We start from the raw sequence: 24619 nt of genomic DNA on the forward strand, positions 1-24619 counted from the left end.
ATTTTGGAAGCCACTATCTTAAACGCAGTTCGTTGTTTTCAGATGGAATGGTGTTCACATGGCATATCATATAGGTAGAGAATATCACGAGTAAAACAACGGTGTCTTTCATTTACGCATTGCTTAATTCATGATCGACTTATGTCGCATTTTGTACAGAATAGGGCAAATGGTGGTTATAACGTACAAAAAAAAATGGTTGAAATGGCTCTGAGCACTATGGACTTAACTTCTGAGGTCATCAGTCCCCTAGAACTTAGAACTACTTAAACATAACTAACCTAAGGATGTCACACACATCCATGCCCGAGGTAGGATTCGAACCTGCGACCGTAGCGATCGCGCGGTTCCAGACTGCAGCGCCTGGAACCTCTCGGACACAGAGGCCGGCGATAACGTACAGAGGCAACGTGATGTGTTCGACATTTGTCCAGAACGTTGTTTCTACTTCAGCTATTCGTCATGGACATGTACCGGAATCCGAACACGAGCAATAACAATCCTCTCTCTGAGTTGTGGAAGGTTCCTGATCTTCACCGCATACAATATTGGCTTCACGTATCCCCACAGATAGAAATCTAATAACCGTAAGTCCTTAGAACGTGGCGGACAATCCACCGGGCAAACTGGATATCCCGGCATTCCCGGACAGCCAGCGCGTAATGAATGAGCTGGAAAACCTTCGTGCTGAAAGAAAGTTGGAATAGTTGCGTCTCCAGACAGCAGTGACACACACATTGGCACCGAACAACTGCAGACAATGGACAGTCATTGATGTACCGTGCTCGACAATACGAGAACCCCATATTCCACATCAAACCATCACCAACGATTTTCGATAGACCGATCCAGTGAGGGCTGACATACGATCAGTATGTATGATTTTGTTCACTTACATCTCCATTCACGTAAAAATTAACTTCATCTGTAAACGGCGCGTCATATGGGAAACGACGGTTTTCGTCTAGCTTGAGTGCCACCTAGTCTGCAAACTGAACCCAGACGATCTGGGTCGTCCTCGGTGAGATATAACATTTGCGTTTTTAAGGATGTCGTTTATGTGTGGTGAAAACTTTTACTATCGGTGTTTGCTTGACGCCAGTATCTTGCGACATACGAGGATTACTGTGCTCTGACCTCTGGCTGAATGATGCCAGGACAGCGGTTCATGTTGCTTCGTCCGTAGCCATTTTAGATCGCCCCGCTTACGGGTTGTCTGCGACACAGCGTGCTTACGAAATTTCGTGACAAGTTAACCATCACATTGTGAACAATGGGTAGCATGTCAACAAGACGTTGGTTGAAATCCTCTGCGATTACACGGTTGTTCCTCTATCCTGATATCGGAAACATCTCAATGCGGTCGGCTTGTGTTAATGCCATCATCTTCCACGTCACTTGTGAAGAAGAGAAATCGGTCATAACTCGAAAATGACTAAAGTTATGCTCAAATGAAACGCCTCATTGTTCTTCCTGTGTAATTCTCCAACTCTTTGCTGTATCACATGACCCCTTTCTATTTCAAATTACAAGATGCATCCAAGATGGCGGCTTCCAAAATAGCAGCCGAGTTGATAACATAACCTGACCGGTTTTCCCATTCTCATGTCTCAACTTCTTTACTTTAAATTTACCTTTATCCACCTGTTCCTGTTTTATAAGATGGTTCCACATTTTTATATCAGAGACCTTTCGCAGCCACACGTTCGTGATGCTGATTTAGGTAGTTCGGTGCTGCGTCTCATACGGTGTTTATGGACACCGATTGTAGTAGATGATCAGTTACACAAACCAAGTCTATCAGCAGACTGAGCGGGTAGGTGAAGGATGCAGCTGCTTCGTATATCGAAGGGTGTACTACGACAAAAAATCAGATCCACAGAGGTAAAAGCAAAGGTCGCTTGAAGCAAAGCAGTTAATGTAGACACATTCCCAATTTCGAACTACCCTTGATAAACGCTTATGAGCCTTCAGTACCATTACGAGAAGTGTTTACTCGATAGTTTATTTTTGTGTGTTTATTATTATCCATTTGATATACTGCAGATTTTCAGTAGCATATATTACAATGATTGCGGCAATTCACAATGATATTTGATTAAAATGGCTCTGAGCACTATGGGACTGAACATCTGTGGTCATCACTCCCCTAGAACTTAGAACTACTTAAACCTAACTAACATAAGGACATCACACACATCCATGCCCGAGGCAGGATTCGAACCTGCGACCGTAGCAGTCGCGCGGTTCCGGACTGAGGGCCTAGAACCGCTAGATTTGATTAAAAGAAAGTAAAGCTAACGTCAACCCGAACGTTGTTTTGAACGTTGCACTGTATGGACCTGTTGGTGGTGGTAAGCAGACCTTATGAACTGACATACTCGGCCATTTACAGGGGAAGCAACGGTCTAACACGCACTTCGAATCACACTGGAGCTTGGCATTTTTGAAATTAAGAAAAATTGCCAGAGAAGAAAAAGTGGTAAGTTTCAGATAAAAATTCTAGGGCCGACCAGGGATCGAAAAAGTGACATTTTTCCGTAGTCTGGCACTTCACCACCGCGCCATTTCGGGCAATTCATAATAAATTTTGAAACTTCAGTAAACTATCGGCAAATGATGTGTCATTGCTTAATTTAGTGTCTCTCTGTGTTCCCTCATGAAAGCAGCGATGTGACCTAGAAGTTCATCTCGTATTCCGCCTTTCTCCTATCCATTTCTCTCTTCATTAAATGTATTCGCAGTTGCGAATATGGACAGCCACAAGCTGTAGAATGAAATGACAATGAAAATTTGTGCCGGAGCAGGACTCGAATCCGTATTTCCCGCTCATCGCGAACAGTCGCCTTACCATTTGACTATCCGTGCATGACCTACGGCGAGAGCCAAACTTCCATATGTCGTCAACCCTGCGTCTACGACCTACATTCATTGTGTATTAAATTCCTTTGCATCGTAATTCCGAATAACACAGACACTATAATATCGAACTTCTCTCTTCATACAACTTCATAAAAACAACCATAATGGCGCTATGCTTTGAGAGGTTGACGACGAGATAACGGTTGGGGGTTGGGTTGTTTTGGGTAAGGAGACCAGACAGCGAGGTCATCGGTCTAATTGGATTAGGCAAGGAAGGGGAAGGAAGTCGGCCGTGCCCTTTCAAAGGAACCATCCCGGCATTTGCCTGGAGCGATTTAGGGAAATCACGGAAAACCTAAATCAGGATGGCCGGACGCGGGATTGAACCGTCGTCCTCCCGAATGCGAGTCCAGTGTCTAACCACTGCGCCACCTCGCTCGGTGAGATAACGATAATACGACCAATACACTGGTCAAGAAAAGCACAGTTACGGCGTTCCATGACTATGGAGGGTCTCTATCTTCCCATTCCTCCATCGACGCGGCTAACAACTGCTGGATGGTCGTCGGTGCATGTGAATCTGCTACAAAATGTCTCCGCAACGAATCGCACGTGTCCTCGATCGGATTTATGTCGGGGAAATGAGCAGGACAGTCCATTCTCCAAAAATCCTGTCTTTCCAAGAGCTCCTACACCTGCGCAGTTCGATGCGCTCGTGCATTGTCATCCATAAAAACAAAGTCAGCACCGAATACAACCCTAAAAGACGCACATGGGGAAGGATTACAGTGTCAAAGATACGTTGACTGATAAGTGTATCGTGTTCGATGACTTGTAGGTGCATGCGCTCGTGTAGCACATCATAACACCTGGACTACCTGGTGTACAGCGTACGCTCATATGGCGCAAGGTGGGAACACGTGATGCAGCCAGACTTGATAGCTTAACCTGTGTGAGGATTCTCTTGGTTATCACTGAGGGTGAGGGTGGAGCCCTCGTGCTATCTCTGTATTAGATACTGTTTCGACAGTACAAACTTTCGGGAAGTGTGGAAATGTGGAGTGTGGTGATTCGAATGGTGTGAGTAGGCGTATTCTGTGTGCTACGTTTTTGGAGGCACTTATTTTGGCTCAGAAGAAAGGGCAGTTTTGTTTTGAAACGTTCGTAGATTTTCTTGAGAGCTACGGTGAAGAAAGAGATGTAAGCGTCAGTAATAAGTATCAAGTGTCTTTTTTGTATTTTGAAGCTGGAAGGTGTGTTGTATGATGGTGTTTCCACTTCGATTGTTGCAGATGCAGGTAATGATGCAGAAGGTGGCCCTGGTACAGCTTGTGGTCGTGCTGTTGGTCTCGGTGGCGGTCTTCGTGTACCGTCTGGTGCTGCATGTAACGCAGTATAGGGAAGAAGTACTTAAGGTATTGTGACATCTCACACACATTTTGACATTTCACTATTGCGAAAGCACTTTAGAGACAATGGCCCATATGGAACAATATTTTAGACTGCAGAATGATTTTATTTCAAATTAGCTGCGAACCTGGCGTTAGTCGATCTCCTCCTTCTCCTACTCTCTGTCCATCTCCTCCACTTTCTCTCCCTGCCCTCTCCTCAACCCTCACTCCTCACTCCCTGTCCATCTCCTCCTGCCCCTGTCATTGTCCAGCTCTTCCTCCCACTTTCTCTGTCGGTCTACCCCCCCCCCCCCCCTCTGTCCATATCCGCTTCCCCGTCTCTGTCCATTTCCCTCTACTCTGTCCATCTCCTCCTCTCCCCTCACTGTCCATCTCCTTCTCCCCTCTTTTTTCTCGACGTTACCACATTCACCCCAATAAGAGACTGGTGGTTCCGTTCACCCTAATAAGAGACTGGTGGTTCGTACCCCCACAGTATTTCTTTCCACACTGTAACTAATGTGTATACCAAATTTAGTTGAAATTGTTCCAATGGTTTAGGATGAGCTTTTTACTCATGGTTTTGGCCGCGTACGCACATGTCAAATATATTTCACATAAATATAAAATATATTTCACACGTATTTGTACACATCTTTCACCTGTATCTCTAGAGAATTTCGACCTGCAGAATTTCGCCCAGTAATTTCATTTTCACGAAGCTCAATGTTGATGACGTCGTATCTGCTGAATTAAGTTGTGTACAATGATATAATTTTGCGGGTAGATCCACTGATATATGTGGCTACTGTGTACAAAATGTGTTGCGAATAGAGTTAGTGGTAATTAAGTAATGAATTAAAACGTAATGCTCTATGCGGCAGCTTTACTGCATGAAGATCGAAAATGTAGTAATCGATAATTTTTTTTCCTTTTATCGTTTTGTAGATTGTCGTCAGCGAAAAAAATTTCGTACAAGTTTGAAATTATGCCTAAAATTTGTTGCAAGTCTCTAAGTGCTCTCATTCTCAAATCTTGAATAAATAAATTATGGATATTTGCACGTCGTGGACTACATTCCTTTTTTAACCCTAAGTAGGTGGTTCTTGCCCCCACAGCGATGATTTCCAAACAGTAACTGATGTGTGTAGCAAGTTTGGTTCAAATCTGTCCAATGGTTTTGATGATGTGGAACATACACACATTCATACATATATTAGTACATCCATTTTTATAATATGTATGTGTTACAGTAATTTCTTATACGTGGGCGAGAAGAAAATTTCTGAGCCTAGTCTATCAATTTTAGTTTCGATAGGAGCTTATTTTTGAATATCGTACCCCTTTAGAATAACACATTTTATCCATTTTTTTCCATTGAGTAGGTTCCACCTCTGTAATATGATTGTGAAAGATCAGAAAAATACCCATCTGCTAGTACCATAACCTCTTCATTATACTCAAAATGTCTTCCAGTCATAGATTACCTTAGAAGAGGAAATAAGTGAAAGCGTGAGTTGGCCAAATGTGGTGCACAGCTTGGACGTTACAACTATTCGGGCTTGAAATATGCCGGCTTTCCATTTTCAAAGAATATTTTTGAGAATTTTCAGTGTCCTGATGAAAGATCACTTTCTTCTTTCAGTGTTAGTCTTTATTTTCTCACCCTTTGGTATACAGTTCTTCAGTACTACTCAGCAGCCACGGTTTATTCTTCGCAAGAGAACTTTGGAGGCAGATGATATCAGCTTCGCCTTTTCTTGGTGCAAGCCCAACGTCTTCTAAGCACTGCTTTGATTTCTGTTTTGTTACTGGTGTGAAGTCGTGAACCCACGTATCATCTGTGGTAACAAATAGCCCAACATTTCATTTGGGTTCTATTAGAAACGGTCGAAACATTACTGCCTTTTTTTGTTTCAACTTTTTCTTTGGACCCGTACTCAACAAGCGCAACACTCATTCTACGCAACATTTTCTCATAGTTGATTCTTCATGATAAGTGATTTTTCCTGATATGCCTAAGATGTCGGGTAATTTGTACTAGTTTTAATGTTCCTTGTCTTATATTGTACACTAAAGAAGTGTACGTATTTGCTTACCCGTCTATAGTCCAGTACCAAATAACAGACTTTTCTGATGATGTAAATTTACGTTTTTCAAGGGTAGCCATAAGTCGCACTCAGTAGGTTCCATTAACCGATTTCGTTTTGTAAAATCATCAGAATCTCTGCAATTTACACTGTGAGCCGGTCGTTTTTGGCCGAGGGGTTCTAGGCGCTTAAGTCTGGAACCGCGCGACTGCTACGGTCGCAGATTCGAATCCTGCCTCGGGCATGGATGTGTGTGATGTCCTTAGGTTAGTTAGGTTTAAGTAGTTCTAAGTTCTAGGGGACTGATGACCTCAGATGTTAAGTCCCATAGTGCTCAGAGCCATTTGAACCAAAGAACATCGCGAGACAACTTGAGGAACAGAAAAAATCCTGAGACATTAAGGAATGGTTAATTTGATAACGGGGTATAGTGTAGGGTGCATCAAAATCGTAGTGGTTCTATAGAAAAGCCTTGCACAAGATAGGCTATCCTGGAGAGCTGCGTCAAACACGTCTGCGGGCTGAGAACTACAGGAACAACATTTAGGAGAGCAAATATTTAATTTATGTAGTACACACCGGACTTATCGAGAAGGGAGTTGGAGTTGTCATATCCGTCGCCCAAGTCGGGGACACAAGCCAGCTGCAGCAGGCGCCGCTATCAAAGCAGCTCCCTTCTGTTTGCCTGCTCTCCTGCGAACACTCGCTGCAAGCTGCGCGTTGCAAGTGGCAAATTGCAGCTGAAAACTGTGACGACAGCGGCGATAGATGTGGCAATGTCGCAATGACATCATGGCGGGAAGTTAAAATTTTGTTGGGACATCATTTTTGGGAATGACATCATGGCAGGAAGTTCAAATTTTCCACAGGAAAATAGGTCAATTTGGATAACTCTACTAACCTAACCCCATCCCCTCCTCTCCTCCGCCCCTCCTCATGAAAGTGGCGGAAGTTCAAATTTTGGTGGAAAAAAGGTCACGTAGGCTACCTCCACTAACCTAAGAACGTGGAGGGAAAATTTTGGTGGGAAAAAAGGTCACTTGGGCTACCTCCGCTAACCTAAGTCATCCAAGCACCACCTCTTCGTTGGAATTGGCGGGAAAAGGACTCGGCCTGTGCTCGGCTGCTGGCTATGATAAACATAAGTATTTATTTTGCATGCAGTGTTTATTTGAACAGTTTATGTAGTCATAGGCAGAAGCTCCATCCAATGTGTTCACCACGAGGTCCGGAGTCCAACTGACCTTGTACACAGTTCTGCAACCAGATGGCACTGTAACCCCATGGTGGTTTGGGGAAAAATGGCAGGAAAAATATTCAGTCTGTGTCCAGCTGCTGGAGAGAAGAAGGACTGTCAGGGTGAAGTTCGAGCAATTCATCTAGGGATGGATTTCACACAGTATATTTATTATGCTAATACAAAACACTCGCCCTGGCGGCCTGGGGTCACAGTAAATAGCCTACAGACTTGCAAACTACTCGTAAATTACCGAAATAATGCAGTCCACTGATGTGCACACACGAAAACAACTCGTAACTTGTCAAAATAATGCATGCATAACGCTTTGCAAAAGAGCTCGCTAATTGTAATGTGTCGAAATAATGCATTGCACAGCAGAGCTGAAAACTACTAACAAATCACCGAAATACTGCAATGCACTGATGTACAGAGACGCAAACTACTTGTAAATTACCGAAATAATGCAGTACACTGATGTACAGACATGCAAACAACTCGTAAATTGTGAAAATAATGCATGTAAAACGCTCTGCAGACACGCTGCTCTACGTTGGAAGAACACCACAATGGAGAGGAGCATACTCATACCCAATATACGACACATTATGATGAAAATATTTTGCTTTATTTGCGGGTACATGTCCACTGTGCTGGTACAGATTTAAATACCGACTCCGCAGTACAGTAGCACGCCGTTAGCGGAATGACGCAGTCCATCTCCACTTTGTGAATAGGTAGCGGCGTTAAGTTTTGGCTCTTCTATGGCCCGCTACGGTAGTATGCTGCGTGTATCATGACCGCAGATGTGCATCTGCAAGGAAACAAAAAAAATGGTTACGTAACTTTACTTTTTGTGTTACGGTTCAAACTTTATGACTACCGCTCTTACATGCCAAGCAACCTGAAAATTGAAGAGGGAACCTGCCAAAATGAAGCGAGCCATGGTATTTGACTACAAGGCCTAATTATTCGGGGATGGGGGTACGTGGCCGTGCAGAGCTCCTTATACGAAGCCATGAAATGTGATTGGTGCATTGTCCTTCGTTACATGAAGATAATGTTGTAACAGAACAATGAGCAATAATTTTCATATTTATTTATTTTTGCATTGTATCGCCAGATTCTTTTTATTGTTTATTATATTTTTTTTTAATTCTGATGTCCCACAACTCTCTCTGTACCCCAATTCCCACTCACATTTATAATTTATTTTTCCCTTCTCTCTCTCTTCTTTCCCTTTACCACTGTCTTTTCATTTCAGTCTTGTAGCAGTTATGTGATGTAATTTGGTTTTGGGTTTCGGCTTTGTACAGTTGAACTGTTTGTAAAATAACAGAACAGAGACTCTTCGTGCATTATGGATCCTAATAACTTATGTGAACAGTGGCCTTCATAGTTTCTGGCGTGCCGGTCACATGTATAAGGAGCAGTCAAATGAAAACGAGGCAAACGGAAAACAGGGAGCAAACTTATTTCAAAAGTAATTGTCGTAAATGTTGATGACTTTATCCCACTTTGAGAGAAAACGGTCAGCGGCTCCATGGAAAAATGTTTGCGGTTGCCACGGAACCATGATCATACCCAGGCATGCACATCTTCGTCCAAAGCACATCGGCGGCCACGAATGTCTCTTCCTGGTTCCAAAACTATGGAAATCGCATGGGGAGGATGTTTACGGGCTTTTCATCGAAAATACTGCAGCGTAGTCGAAACAGCATTGACAACTTCTGAAGGAGTGAACAGTTTACCTACTTTTTTCCATGTTGTTGCTGTTGTGGTCTCAAGTCCGAAGACTGGATTGATACAGTTCTCCGTGCTACTCTATCCTGTACGACCCTCTTTATCTCCGAATAACTACTGCAACTTATATCCTTCTGAATCTGCGTTCTGTAGTCATCTCTTGGTCTCCCTCTACGATTTTTAACCCCTCCCCCCACCCCCCACTCTTCCCTCAAATATTAAATTGGTGATCCCTTTATGTCTCAGAATGTGTCCGATCAACCGAGCCCTTCTTCTAGTCAGGTTTTGCCACAAATTTCTTTTCTTCCCTATTGTATTCAGTATCTCCTCATTAGTTACGTGATCTACCCATCTAATCTTAAGCATTCTTCTGTAGCATAACATTTCAAGTTTCTGTTCTCTTCTTGCCTAAACTGTTTATCGTCCACATTTCACTTCCACAGATGGCTACTCTCTGAACAAATAATTTCAGAAAAGACTTCTCTTGTTCCAAAACACTTTTCTTGCCATTGCCTGTCTACATGTTGTATCCTCTCGACTTCGGCCATCATCAGTTATTTTGATGCCCAAAAAGAAAAATCACCTACTACTTTAAGTGTCTCGTTTCCAAATGTAATTCCCTCAGCATCATCTGATTTAATTCGACTACATTTCATTATCCTTGTTTTGCTTTTGTTGATCCTCATCTTATATCCTACTTTCAAGACATTGTCTATTCCGTTTGGCTACTCTTCCAAGTATTTGCTGTCTCTGATACAATTACAGGCAAACCTTAAAAGTTTTTTATTTCTTCTTTCTGAACTGTAATTTCTGCTCAGATTTTTTGTTTGGTATTGGTTACTACTTGCGCAGTGTACAGACTGAATAACATCGGGCATAGGCTACAAACATGTCTGGCTCCCTTTTTAACCTCTGCTTCCCTTTCATGGCCCTTGACTCTTATAACTTCCGTCTGGTTTTGTACAAATTCGATTCTACACAGAGTACACGAAAGAACTTGCCCCCCCCCCCTTCTAACAGAATTTTAGAACACGTTTTTTGCTCACGTATCATGTCATTTCTGGAAACCCAGAATCTACTCTGTAGGAATCAACATGGATTCCGGAAACAGCGATCGTGTGAGACCCAACTCGCTTTATTTGTTCATGAGACCCAGAAAATATTAGATACAGGCTCCCAGGTAGATGCCATTTTCCTTGACTTCCGGAAGGCGTTCGATACAGTTCCGCACTGTCGCCTGATAAACAAAGTAAGAGCCTACGGAATATCAGACCAGCTGTGTGGCTGGATTGAAGAGTTTTTAGCAAACAGAACACAGCATGTTGTTATCAATGGAGAGACGTCTACAGACGTTAAAGTAACCTCTGGCGTGCCACAGGGGAGTGTTATGGGACCACTGCTTTTTACAATATATATATAAATGACCTAGTAGATAGTGTCGGAAGTTCCATGCGGTTTTTCGCGGATGATGCTGTAGTATACAGAGAAGTTGCAGCATTAGAAAATTGCAGCGAAATGCAGGAAGATCTGCAGCGGATAGGCACTTGGTGCAGGGAGTGGCAACTGACCCTTAACATAGACAAATGTAATGTATTGAAAGGGTACAGTACCGCCCAACATTGAGAATAGGTACGAAATTCTTGTCAGAACAACACATTTTTTGTGTAAAAGTAACTCAATAATTTCAATTAATACAGCGAAGCCGGATACCAGTGTGGGAAAGAATGACAAGTTATTTATTTAATTGATCACATGTGCACTTCCGCAAAATAAATCCCTACATCCAGTTTGGTGAGATCTGTGTGGTGTAAATGAATGAATGTATGGTCGTCTGCTAACCACAGATAGTGAATCGATATGAGCATCTTTGAGTCGATCCTTTGGGTACCTTTGGTGAGACCAAAGAGATGGAAGTTACCAGAGCTTTTGAGCGTTTGAAATGTGGCCGACCAATAAGGTAGCAAGGTGCTTCTCCCACTTCGAGAGAGGTGCGAGAGAACGAAAAGACGGCCATGTTTCAGACTCGACTCTCTGGCGCTGAACCTTCTGCTGTGAAGACCTGTTTTTTGTTGTGCTCCGTAATGAAAGCGTGGAGGCATGGTATGGATGTGGAATACTTAAGAGTAGTTAGAACTAATCATTTCTCTTTCCTAGGATCTTTTGTGGGGAAAATTACAAAGTGAGGCAGGTAATTTTAAAGGGATTATAGTAAACCAACGGTCACAAAGGGACCACGTGTAGTTATAAGTTGAGATACTAGCGTGGGTACAATAAGCTGAAATATTTAAGAATTAATATCGTGTGTACCATAAGCTGAAATATTTGAGAATTAATAGCGTGTGTACAATAAGCTGATATATTTAAGAATTGCGTGTGTATCATAAATTGAAGTATTTAAGAAATATCATTCCGTGTGACGCTGAATTTAAACTCTGAGAGAAAATCAAGGTGAGTCGGCCGTTTTTCCAGCAACGCCACTTGGCTTGCATTGCACAGGAAGACGAGCGTTTATCTCCAGAGTTCACAGTAGGAAACTGGAATTACAAATTGGGGCAGTGTCGAGTGAAACTGGGTTAAATATTGATTGAAGTGGGAAAGCGGAAAATGATGAAGTTGTAACGGTTTTTGTGTATTATTTCAGATTGTTGTATTGGGTATGTCTTGTAATTTGAATATGTGTGTTTTGCATGGGAGTAGCAAGGTAGTTTCGGAAGATTTTGTGGGTATGCCTGTTCCTTCTGCATCGCTCGATCTGGAGGAATGTTTCTGGAGAATGATTGTGAGAGGCGAAGTGTGAGGTATAATAAAAGATCCACCATCCGATCCAGGGAGTGCACAGTTGTGGTAGATAGATTACGAGACCGTAGTATGGAAATTCTCTTATGATATTGTCGTAGGTTGTAGAATTTGTGTGCTAATGAATAAATCAAATAGTGAAAAGAAAGAGATTAGTGGCCTATTTCATTAAATTGTATGTTATCATAATGTCCCGAATTTGTATAAAAGCCGTTAAATCAAAGACAAAAAGTAAGTGTGGTATTGCCAGTGCGTAGTGTGCAGACAGAGTTCTATAGTCAGATGCGTGTTTCCGTTGCGTATTATTCATGCAGGAGGATAATTTGTAACAAAATCGTAAGATACGAGAATTCATGTTGCTAATCCACTCGCTTGGCAAACCACCCATCTTGCAGGCCTGACTGCTTGATGCCACAGTATGAGAAAGGCAAGTGGGTGCCTCTCATAATTTCGACCCTTCCAGGATTCCTTTTGTTAGGATATATAATTTGATGCTAGGATTATTTATTGGTCAGGATATTTAATTTTGTTGCCAGGATTCCGTTTTTGTCACGATAATTTTGTTGCCAGGATTCCTTTTGTTAGGATATTTAATTTGATGCCAGGATTATTTATTGGTCAGGATATTTAATTTTGTTGCCAGGATTCCGTTTTTGTCACGATAATTTTGTTGCCAGGATCATTTTTGTTAGGATATTTTGTTGTTAGGGTTTGCTGTTAAATTTTTTTTATTTTTTGATGGAATATATTGTGATAGCGCTAAGAAGTAAAGTTTTTTCTGTTTGCAATTTCTTTCTGGATTGGTGAGGATCTTTTATTTTATTTTATGTAATTAATTGCAGTATCGCACAAGGCTAGAAGATCGTTTCATAATTTTTTTGCGTAATGTCCGTAGTAACTAGGTCGCAGGCTAAAAGTATAGTCACCATGGAGAATAACGATTCTGGCGTGAATGTAGCAGTGCAGCGGGAAGTAGGTGTTGACCGTGAGTTAATGAGAGGGGACGGCAGGCACTCCGAAGAGGCTGTATTGTTCAGTGGACCTCTGCAAGGGGAGCCTTTGTGCAGTGGGCTTTGTTCACTATCCGGGGCCTTTCCGAACGACGCGGGCGAGCAGGGACTCGGTCAGGTAGAGAGTGAAAGTGCAGCTACCCTTAGCGAAGCTACGGTTTCTCGGGCGAACGAGGGGAGCGCGTCGACAGTAGCAAATAACGATGTGATACGGCAGTTTTTTGAAGCGATGAAGAAAGGATTTGATGCAACTAATGAAAAATTTGAAGCAACTAACGAAAGGTTAGAAGCAATGAGTAGGGAGACTAAGAAAGGATTGGAAGCAAATAACGAAAGATTAGAAGCAATCAATAGAGATAATAAGGAGAGAGATAGGGAGACTAAGGAGAGATTGGAAACAATGGATAGGGGAAATAAAGAGGCAATGAGGAAGCTACACACAGTTATCGATGAGTGTCTGCCCGTAGTTAATAATCGGTTAGATGAGGGGGAGAAGGATCTGGGTGCGTTGAAGGAAGTATGTGACGCAGTGAAAGAAAAAGATAATAATTTGGAGGTACAAATATTTGCAATTGAGAGTGATGCTACTGAACGTAGGGACGTTTTGCCGGATGAGCGAATCGAAGAGGTAGTGGTCAGAATGAATATGATTAGTGCAGATGCAGAAAAGATCAGTACAAGAGGCGAGACAGGTTCTGACAGTACGCAGCGAGAGGTTTGTGCCGATCAGGAAGAGATACAGCCACCATTACAGTTTAAAGAGGGACAATTAGAAATAAGTAGGAAACATAGTGAGCTAGCACAGTTGCAATTAGCGTGCAGTAGCGAAGGTGACGCACCACCAGGTAGATTGCCGAGGGAGAGTGAGATAAACTCAGAAAGCGAAAATAGGCAGAAGGAGAAAGGCGAATTCACAGAGTCAGAAGAACGGTTTTGTCGGATAAAACAGGTGGCAGACTCAACTGGGTATAGTCCAAGGCTGTCTCAATTTCAGGACGCATTACCTTCATCGAGGGGATTGCTCCGCAAAACGAAGTTTGTGTATAACTATTTGAGAGACGAGGCTAGAGCGAAAATGCAGGAAGACCTTAAAGACGGTAGTAGCCATTTAAATGAATTCTGGTCGCAAAGTAAGCAGGACCAGGTTACGCAAAGCATATTGATAATGCCAAATCGTAACGAATGTGGAATAAGGGATTCAGTGTCGTGTTGTCAGAAAATGCTGAGACGAAATAGGGATTTGGATGTGCCATACGAACCTGCGGAGTTCATTAGGATTCGTATAACGAAGTTGCCAGTGAAATTGCGAGTAGTTATAGCGATAGCAGGCAGAGGCGTAGACGATTCTGCGTCATTTCAACACTTGGGTAATGAGAGCGATATCGTGAACGGAGACAGGTCAGATAGTGTCGAGGGTAGAAACTATCTGAATGACAGGAGAGCATGGAATCCAGGCATTTCATTCTTGTCACAATGGGTTCAAGAATAGGAGAAACTAATCCAACATATAAGCCCTTAATATCTTGCTCTTAAAACACATGCAGCTGGCACTGAAAATTGTCTATGTAGCAGACAAACTCAACTAATATGTAGGGAATGCAAATACCATACTTCTGATCAGAGAATAAAACGGCAGTAATGGAATCTGTTAGGCTGGTATCTCAGTAAAATTTGCAAATTTTTTATTTCAAACGGTAAAGTAAAAGAGCGGTTTCTTCAAAGAATCCAGTTGCTAAAATGTTATGTAATAATGCCAATGAGTCCAGTTTAATTAGGGTGATTTGATTATTGTAGATACTAAACACGTAATGTAAGAGGTAAACATTGTGATCGAAGTTTTTAGATGCCATCTGATCTATATTATGTCATTGTCGTGGTGACAGTTATAATGAAGTGCTGTGTATGGTTGTTCGGAATCTGGTGTTAGTGAGAGAGGCCACTTGACCTAAGTTTCCAACACTTGGGTTGCCCAATTCTCCCAGCTTGTATATTCTCTGCACACATTTAATTTTCGTGTAAGCACATATTCCTAACTAGGAAATTTTTTACTGTGTATAGTGGACCATTCAGAGTGAGGCGGATTGTACATGAAAATGCTGTACTGATTGAGACGATCAAAGGAAAACAATCTCGAGGGCTTCATCACATTTCTAACATCAAATTATGGAAAAGTTAAGGATAGATCTAAGGTAGTCAATTTATGGTAGATAGTCAGTATAGTTATTTGTGGTGTGTAACGTTGTGCAGGGTCAAATCGAACGTAAGAATTTTCAGGCGGGATGTCAGGAAGTATGACGGAATAGACTGGTCAAATGAGTCATGAACAGGAGTCGACAGAGTGGTGTATGTACGTGTTTTTTGTCGTATGAATAAGGATCAAGCAGAAACGACGTGATGATTAATGAGTGAATAAAGATGGTAGATAGAGAAGCGACGTGATAAATAGTAGTGGATAAAGGTGAATTTTTGAGGAGAGAATCGACGTGAAGCAGTGGGAATGATAAAGGGAGATTCGACGTGATGAAACAGCGGTAAAATAAAGGTGAGTAGAATTGAATAATGTGGAGATGTCTTAGATGTATGTTACAGAGAGGCCTGTGTATGCTGCAATAGAGATTGATGCCAATGGCGAAGGAAGACCAGGAAATGATGGAGTAATGGACGGACGGAGAGCCGAAATACGAATGAAGAGATGAGGACAACTGCACAATGTGAAAGGACGTAAAGGGAGTATGAGACCCAGATGGTGAACGTTGTGGAATACTGACGTAAGATGTAATGTAGGTGTAGATCTAATTCTTAGCATAACAATTGCGATTTGAGAAAAATAATATTTTTTGTTGTTGTTGAAGCCTCGTACCAGTATAACTAATCAAAACGGTACCAAGAATGTGTACAGCTATTTTTTTTGCAGGATGAATAATTTGTGTATTTTTTGTTCTTAGATGAAATGTCGCAATTCTAGGTTGATATTAGCATAAAGTGAATGCAGAGGTAAGCCGATGGAGAGAGGTGCCAGAGTGAAAGGACGAATTCGGAGACTGGAAAGCTATCTCCGAAACAGCTTCATGTGTTATGTGGTTGAGTATAAGGGAGCAAAGGTATGGTATGTTGTAGTGAGTGTGGTGGTGTTAAGGTTAACTGACTTCTAAACCTATTCTGTTAGTGTGTTAATGGAATGAATGAGAGGGAAAATGTGATGTCTGGTGAGTGAGAGTCGTAGAGTAGTGTGATCAATGCGCACACTCCTGTAAAGGGGATGCTACCGATCCATAACTAAAACATTATTGTGTTTTATTGTTTGTTGGGATGAACCTGGATGTCAGGTCAGGATCTGTCATACGTGTCCTAGAAACATTGTTATATATAATGAAATGTAAAATATGTGAAGAGATACTGATTTCAGTCTGTCACAAGCACAAGGGTGCATTATATGTTGTAGAGTTAGAGTCATCAGTTCCTAAAATGTTTATTGTGTTAGGATGTTAAAGTAGTTAATATTTAATAACCAGTGGTAGGTAATTGTGAGCTATGTAGATTATTCTTATTTTTTTGTTAGAACACTTTCAAGGGGTAATAATTTCAGTGTGTCACAAGCACAAAAGTTCATTGTATATTGTAGTTTTAGGATAAAGTTTCTAATATTTTCACTGTGTTAGGATGTTAGAGTAGCCTACTCTTTGATATTGTAGTTATGAGCGGTATAGATTGCTTATTATTCCTTCTGTTTTATTTTACACTTTCATGTTTTGTATGAGGGACGACAGGTACAAAGAATAGCACGAGCGTGGGCTATCTATAGAAAAAGGATAGATAAATGTATGTTGTCTGTGTAGAAAACTAGGGTGTATAATTTTATGTTCTTTTTAGAACAAAGATTCTTTTGTTACCAATGTAGCTAATAGATAATACATGTAATCAATGAGTATTTAAATGCTGTATATCCTTTTGTCTGTAATGTTGCGAGATGCACGGAAGATCTGGCTAATTGGGTGTCGTAACGCCCATACCGCTAACGGGCCGAGCTGACGTCACCATGGCGACAGGCGACACAGCCGCGGCACTCCCCACTCCATTGTCGGACGAGGTGCGCTCCACGCGCCCGCTACAGCAGGTCAACGGCCTGGGGCGACACGCACGCATCACTGGCCATTCATGAGTTCCGCCACCCTTACGACTGGGGAAGGTATCCCGCGGAGGCAACAGCGGGTGGTTTCTTCTGCTCCACGGCGCGCGCAGCGACGCTACTGCTGAATGGACGGGGCGCGACAGAGCCCGGCGAGCATTTTTTTACCTGCAGCTATTAACTTGTACTGGACTGTGGAGCCGTGAAACAAGATGACTGCGACTTTACATAATGTGGAAAGTGAAGGCCTGGTGTTTCCACGTTGTGAGTGGTGGAAAAGATTTTGTCTGTAGCAGACAGGACGATTGTTTTGTTTTGTCTTGACCACTGAATGGTGGGATCGATAAACTTTTGACAATGACTTGTTAAGTGTGCTTTGTGAATGGCATGTGGGACACTTGGTATACTTAGAGGACAGTTGTCGTTTGGTGAACAATTAGAGTGAGACATTGACATTTGCGTCTGTAGTAGGAGACATTTCTTGGATTGGCGCGGGAATAAGTGCTGTTTGTTGAAACTTACGACTTTTAATTACACCATGAACTGAAAGGACAGAACCGTGGGTAATAGTAGTTGTAGGGCCATTTTTTTTTTTTGGACGAACAGATTCGTGTGGATGGTACTCTGAGAGTGACTATGACATTTGTGTTTAATGAGAGATACAGTTTACTGTTCAGTGCGTGTTCAAAATGCCGAATTGAGTGACTCAAAGACTTTCGTCCGGGTAACCATGGGAGAGCTTTGACACCGAGACAGTGGTTCTAGGAAAACTATCAGCAACTTTTTGACCCCAAGAAAATCACAGAATGAAATGTTTCCGTGTGACTCGCAAGATAGGGAATAATGTATTTGTAATTGTGTAAATGTTTTTTTATATGTTTCATTCCTGAAGGGACAGCAAGCGTAATTGTATTTTATTAATATTTGTGTTTAGAATAGTTAGTGTTAGTTTTTTGGCTTGTTCTGGGTTATCAAGTTCACGTAGCATGTTTATTAGAATATTTGGTACAATGATGCTTTAACTATTAGCCAGTGGCGTAATACTAACGTAGCGGCTCTTGTAGTATTGATCAGTAAGGTTGTCACAGGGGAGAAGAATTTGCATTGCACAACAAATATCGGAATTAACTGATGTATTTTGATGTCGTGCATAGTAAATCTTGTTGGTGTTTTGACTGAAGCCACTTATTTTTTTATTATCACAGTGGTGACATTTCACATTAAAGTGTAACGAAGGCTAGTCGAAATGCAAGTTCTTGTCGTCTATATGTGTGACAACAGAGAAATGAACAGTAGAGTAAGATAAGAGAGCTACTGGTAGATTCAAGCACTTATTGCTAACTATTTATTGCGAGTATTGATCAAAGTTGATGGACTGACTAGCTCAGCAGCAGGTATTTGTACTGATGGATATAGGATAAGGTTAAACTCACTGTCGAGTAGCTGTGGCAATTGTTTAGGTGATGATAGTTAATGAGGTGTGACATGATGTCTTAGACGAACTATATTACGTAACCAGTATGTAACTTGTGGAATATTTTATTGTTTTTCTTCTCAGTTTTTATTTCTCTGTAGGTTTGAGGTATATTTTAGAGTAATGGTATGGAGCCTGACATTCTACGTGTAACTAGTGTACGAATTTTTTTTGTTTTGTTGATTTTGTTTTGTATTTAGACTTTGCTGTGTAAGGGTTTTTACAGAGCAATTTATGAATGTCAGATTACTTGCTCTGTGTTTGGACGGTGAGCCATTTAAAATTTCATGAGTAACGAAGATCCCAGTAACTAAAGCAAAATTTTATCTCAATATTATTTTTTCATTTCTATGATGTGATGTTTTATTTGTCATGTGGATTGTTATATATTTGTATGTGTACGTTACTCAGGATTGTGGAGAGTACAATATAATTTGGTCGTCTATTTGAGGTCACCAGGGGCTAAGGTCTCCTCCTGGTTATTTTGATGAATTGCTACGTTTGTTTTAATACAGTTTTCTTAAAAAAAAAAATGTTCGGAACTACCCTCGCATTGCAAGGATAGTACCGTGCCATTTTTTTCTGCATGGGTAGCCGGTGATGAAAGGGTACAGTACCGCCCAACATTGAGAATAGGTACGAAATTCTTGTCAGAACAACACATTTTTTGTGTAAAAGTAACTCAATAATTTCAATTAATACAGCGAAGCCGGATACCAGTGTGGGAAAGAATGACAAGTTATTTATTTAATTGATCACATGTGCACTTCCGCAAAATAAATCCCTACATCCAGTTTGGTGAGATCTGTGTGGTGTAAATGAATGAATGTATGGTCGTCTGCTAACCACAGATAGTGAATCGATATGAGCATCTTTGAGTCGATCCTTTGGGTACCTTTGGTGAGACCAAAGAGATGGAAGTTACCAGAGCTTTTGAGCGTTTGAAATGTGGCCGACCAATAAGGTAGCAAGGTGCTTCTCCCACTTCGAGAGAGGTGCGAGAGAACGAAAAGACGGCCATGTTTCAGACTCGACTCTCTGGCGCTGAACCTTCTGCTGTGAAGACCTGTTTTTTGTTGTGCTCCGTAATGAAAGCGTGGAGGCATGGTATGGATGTGGAATACTTAAGAGTAGTTAGAACTAATCATTTCTCTTTCCTAGGATCTTTTGTGGGGAAAATTACAAAGTGAGGCAGGTAATTTTAAAGGGATTATAGTAAACCAACGGTCACAAAGGGACCACGTGTAGTTATAAGTTGAGATACTAGCGTGGGTACAATAAGCTGAAATATTTAAGAATTAATATCGTGTGTACCATAAGCTGAAATATTTGAGAATTAATAGCGTGTGTACAATAAGCTGATATATTTAAGAATTGCGTGTGTATCATAAATTGAAGTATTTAAGAAATATCATTCCGTGTGACGCTGAATTTAAACTCTGAGAGAAAATCAAGGTGAGTCGGCCGTTTTTCCAGCAACGCCACTTGGCTTGCATTGCACAGGAAGACGAGCGTTTATCTCCAGAGTTCACAGTAGGAAACTGGAATTACAAATTGGGGCAGTGTCGAGTGAAACTGGGTTAAATATTGATTGAAGTGGGAAAGCGGAAAATGATGAAGTTGTAACGGTTTTTGTGTATTATTTCAGATTGTTGTATTGGGTATGTCTTGTAATTTGAATATGTGTGTTTTGCATGGGAGTAGCAAGGTAGTTTCGGAAGATTTTGTGGGTATGCCTGTTCCTTCTGCATCGCTCGATCTGGAGGAATGTTTCTGGAGAATGATTGTGAGAGGCGAAGTGTGAGGTATAATAAAAGATCCACCATCCGATCCAGGGAGTGCACAGTTGTGGTAGATAGATTACGAGACCGTAGTATGGAAATTCTCTTATGATATTGTCGTAGGTTGTAGAATTTGTGTGCTAATGAATAAATCAAATAGTGAAAAGAAAGAGATTAGTGGCCTATTTCATTAAATTGTATGTTATCATAATGTCCCGAATTTGTATAAAAGCCGTTAAATCAAAGACAAAAAGTAAGTGTGGTATTGCCAGTGCGTAGTGTGCAGACAGAGTTCTATAGTCAGATGCGTGTTTCCGTTGCGTATTATTCATGCAGGAGGATAATTTGTAACAAAATCGTAAGATACGAGAATTCATGTTGCTAATCCACTCGCTTGGCAAACCACCCATCTTGCAGGCCTGACTGCTTGATGCCACAGTATGAGAAAGGCAAGTGGGTGCCTCTCAGTATTGCGAATACATAGAAAGAAGGATCCATTATTGTGTGATTATATGATAGCGGAACAAACACTGGTAGCAGTTACTTCTGTAAAATATCTGGGAGTATGCGTACGGAACGGTTTGAAGTGGAATGATCATATAAAATTAATTGTCGGTAAGTTGGGTGCCAGGTTGAGATTCATTGGGAGAGTCCTTAGAAAATGTAGTCCATCAACAAAGGAGGTGGCTTACAAAACAATCGTTCGACCTATACTTGAGTATTGCTCATCAGTGTGGGATCGGTACCAGGTCGGGTTACCGGAGGAGATAGAGAAGATCCAAAGAAGAGCGGCGCGTTTCATCAGAGGGTTATTTGGTAAGCGTGATAGCGTTACGGAGATGTTTAGCAAACTCAAGTGGCAGACTCTGCAAGATAGGCGCTCTGCATCGTGGTGTAGCTTGCTGTCCAGATTTCGAGAGGGTGCGTTTCTGGATGAGGTATCGAATATATTGCTTCTCACTACTTATACCTCCCGAGGAGATCACGAATGTAAAATTAGAGAGATTCGAGTGCGCACGAAGGCTTTCCGGCAGTCGTTCTTCCCGCGAACCATACGCGACTGGAACAAGAAATGGAGGTAATGACAGTGGCACGTAAAGTGTCCTCCGCCACACACCGTTGGGTGGCTTGAGGAGTATAAATGTAGATGGATATGTAGAAATTGTAAATGGCCTTTCGTTCTCTGTATTTTACCCTTGACACCCTCAGAACATCAAAGACAGTGTTCCAGTCAACATTGTCAAAACTTTGTCTGAGTCTACAAATACTATAAACTTAGGTTTGCCTTTCCTTAACCTATCTTCTACGAAAAGTCGTAGGGTCAATATTGCCTCACGTGTTCCTACATTTTTCCGGAATCCAAAGTGATCTTCCCCTAGGTCGGTTTTTCCCTGTTTTTCCACTCTTCTGTAAGGAATTCGTGTTAGAATCTTGCAACCATGACTTATTACATTGCTAGTTCGGTAATATTTACATCTCTTAGCAACTGCTTTCTTTGGAATTGAAATTATTACATCTTTCTTGAAGTCTCAGGGAATTTCGCCTGCCTCATACATATTGAACACGATATGGAAGAATTTTGTCATGACTGGCTATCCCAAGACTATCAATAGATATATGAAATTCTGTTCGCAGTTTCGCATCTCCCATCTCATCCTCATCTACGTCCTCTTCGATTTCTGTAATACTACCTTCAAGTTCACCTTCCTTGTATAGACCCGCTATGCATTCTTTCAGCTTTCTCTTCTTTGCGTAAGACTGGTTTCCCACCTGAGCTCATTCAGTGAAACACGCTTCTAAGTCTCTACATTTTTCCTCTAGCCATTCCACATTCCTGCTTACCCATTTTCTCTTCTTGCCAATCTCATTTTACACATTTGTATTCCCTTTCACCTGCTTCATTTGCTTCATTTCATTATTTTCTCCTTTCATCATTTAAATTAATTATATCCTGTGTTAGACAAGGATTTCTACTAGGCCTTGCCTTTTTACCTGGCTTCACTATTTCATCTCACAAAGCTACAAGTTCGTCAAACCGTTATAGATCAACACAAATCCCCTAGAGGGATTTCTCTCTTTCTTTCAAGAATAAACCGCAGTTACCTAACAATACACTAAAACAACATTACATTGCAACCGCTAAGTCATCACCAAAGTTATATTTGATGACAGATCGGAGGAAACGACTCCAACGAGGTCATTGCCCAGAACTGCAGTGTTTTCACGATTTGTTATCTATGCTTATTCGACTCCGAGACTCATATTTTATTCGCATTAAGCGACCTGAAACTACACATAAGCCACCAGAAAGCAGTTAAAGTGAATGTAATAATGTTACTTGTTAATTAAATGGAATTAGATTCACTTTCCTATAGCTATAGGAAAACGTTCCACAAAATAAATAAACTGTGCCGAGAAATATAAATTCTGAAATACACATGGGCCAGAGAATAACGCTTTCTCTTTTAAGTGGTTTGTCTCAAACGCTTCCGAATGGACGTTCAGTTCTAAAAGAAAAAAAAGGGAAAATCTGATAATTTCTTTCGAAGGAAATCCGGTAAAGTGAAATACGTACCAACTTCCCAATCACTGAGGAGTTACTTTAAAGAAAATCTGTGGGGTGTTGGCTGACAGTGAAATCCCGTAGCTGACATAATTTCGATTGTTACCAAAGAACTCTTCTTACAATGACTCAACCAACACGAAAATGGAGACTAATGGAAATGTAATGTAAGGTGTAATGTATTTGTGGCGGGTTTTAAAGGTGGGAGAGGGGAAAGAGTCTGTGCCATACCAGATAAGCAGTACTTATCATCTGAGATGCTACTTTCTTACTGTTTATCATAGTCTTGAGATGAATATTTGTGGCGAAGTTAAAACTACCTTCTGATGAAAAGTATAGGGGCATCTATTAGTGATCATTAATTTGGAGCGTGCCCACACTTCGCGCTTCTGACGACTTGAACTCTATTAGGGGCACTTTCTATGAGCTGTGTGAATGTCTATGGAGGAATGACAGCGTATTCTTCTTCAAGAGCTGAAACCACAGAAGGTAATAATTTAATTTATTTATTTGTTCTCCCCATTACAACCTGTTATCTAGAATAATTATTTATTTATGGTACTTTAATATTTAAAAAATATGCTAATTCTACAAAAATTCTACTGCTACAGTTATTCCCGACCACTACAAAACTACAATAAAAAAACCTTAATTAGTTACTCAACTATTAATACTACTTTAGTGCTATAAATCCCGCTCTCTTTATGTTCATTAATTATGGTGCATCTAAACTGTTCATATACAGGGTGTCCCAGCTACCTTGTCCACCCAAAATATCTCTGGAACAATAACAGCTATTGGAAAACGACTTTCACCGGTATCAATGTAGGGCCGGGGCCCATGAATGTGCATATTCGGAAACATTCTAAAACGAAAGCATATGTGTTTTTAACACAAACTTTTGTTTTTTTAAATGGACCTCCTATATTTTTTCTTCAGCAATCCATAGCATCACAAAGCACATACGCAATGGCGTTGATTGCATCGCAATATTCCCATTACATCCCGAGATATGAAGACGCAAAGTTGACGCTTGAAACACCCGACAAGCGCTGCTAGCGCACGTCCTGAGGCTCAGGCGTGAACCCCATGCTGCCCGTAATCGCGATGTGATTGACATGCGTAATCACACTTCCATACTTATCAAGAGGTCCGAAACGAATAATACGGTCTGCTGCCATCCTGCATTAACGTCGTACATTCCAGCAGGTATTTATCCCATAGGCTAGGGGTGATGCGGTTCTGTAACATATCTGTCTACCGCAACGTTAGTCACAAAGTTAACTTCTCTTATCGTTAATCCGTTACTAAAAAGGTAATGCCGTTCAACGTTAAAACTTTACCTTACTATAGATCTAGCGCAAGTGACAACTAATCATTCACTCGTAATAGTAAAATTCATGTTGATGGTTTTAGTGAAACGAGCAAGTGGACTAAAAGTTTTACCGTTGTTTAGGTAAAAATGTTTTGATTTGGGAAGTTCAGGTAGGGCATAGAAGATGAGAATGTAAACATGTTTAACCAATTAGTTTTATTATCACATAAT

Source organism: Schistocerca nitens, chromosome 3 (assembly GCF_023898315.1).
Source record: "Schistocerca nitens isolate TAMUIC-IGC-003100 chromosome 3, iqSchNite1.1, whole genome shotgun sequence".
Classification (NCBI taxonomy): Eukaryota; Metazoa; Arthropoda; class Insecta; order Orthoptera; family Acrididae; genus Schistocerca; species Schistocerca nitens.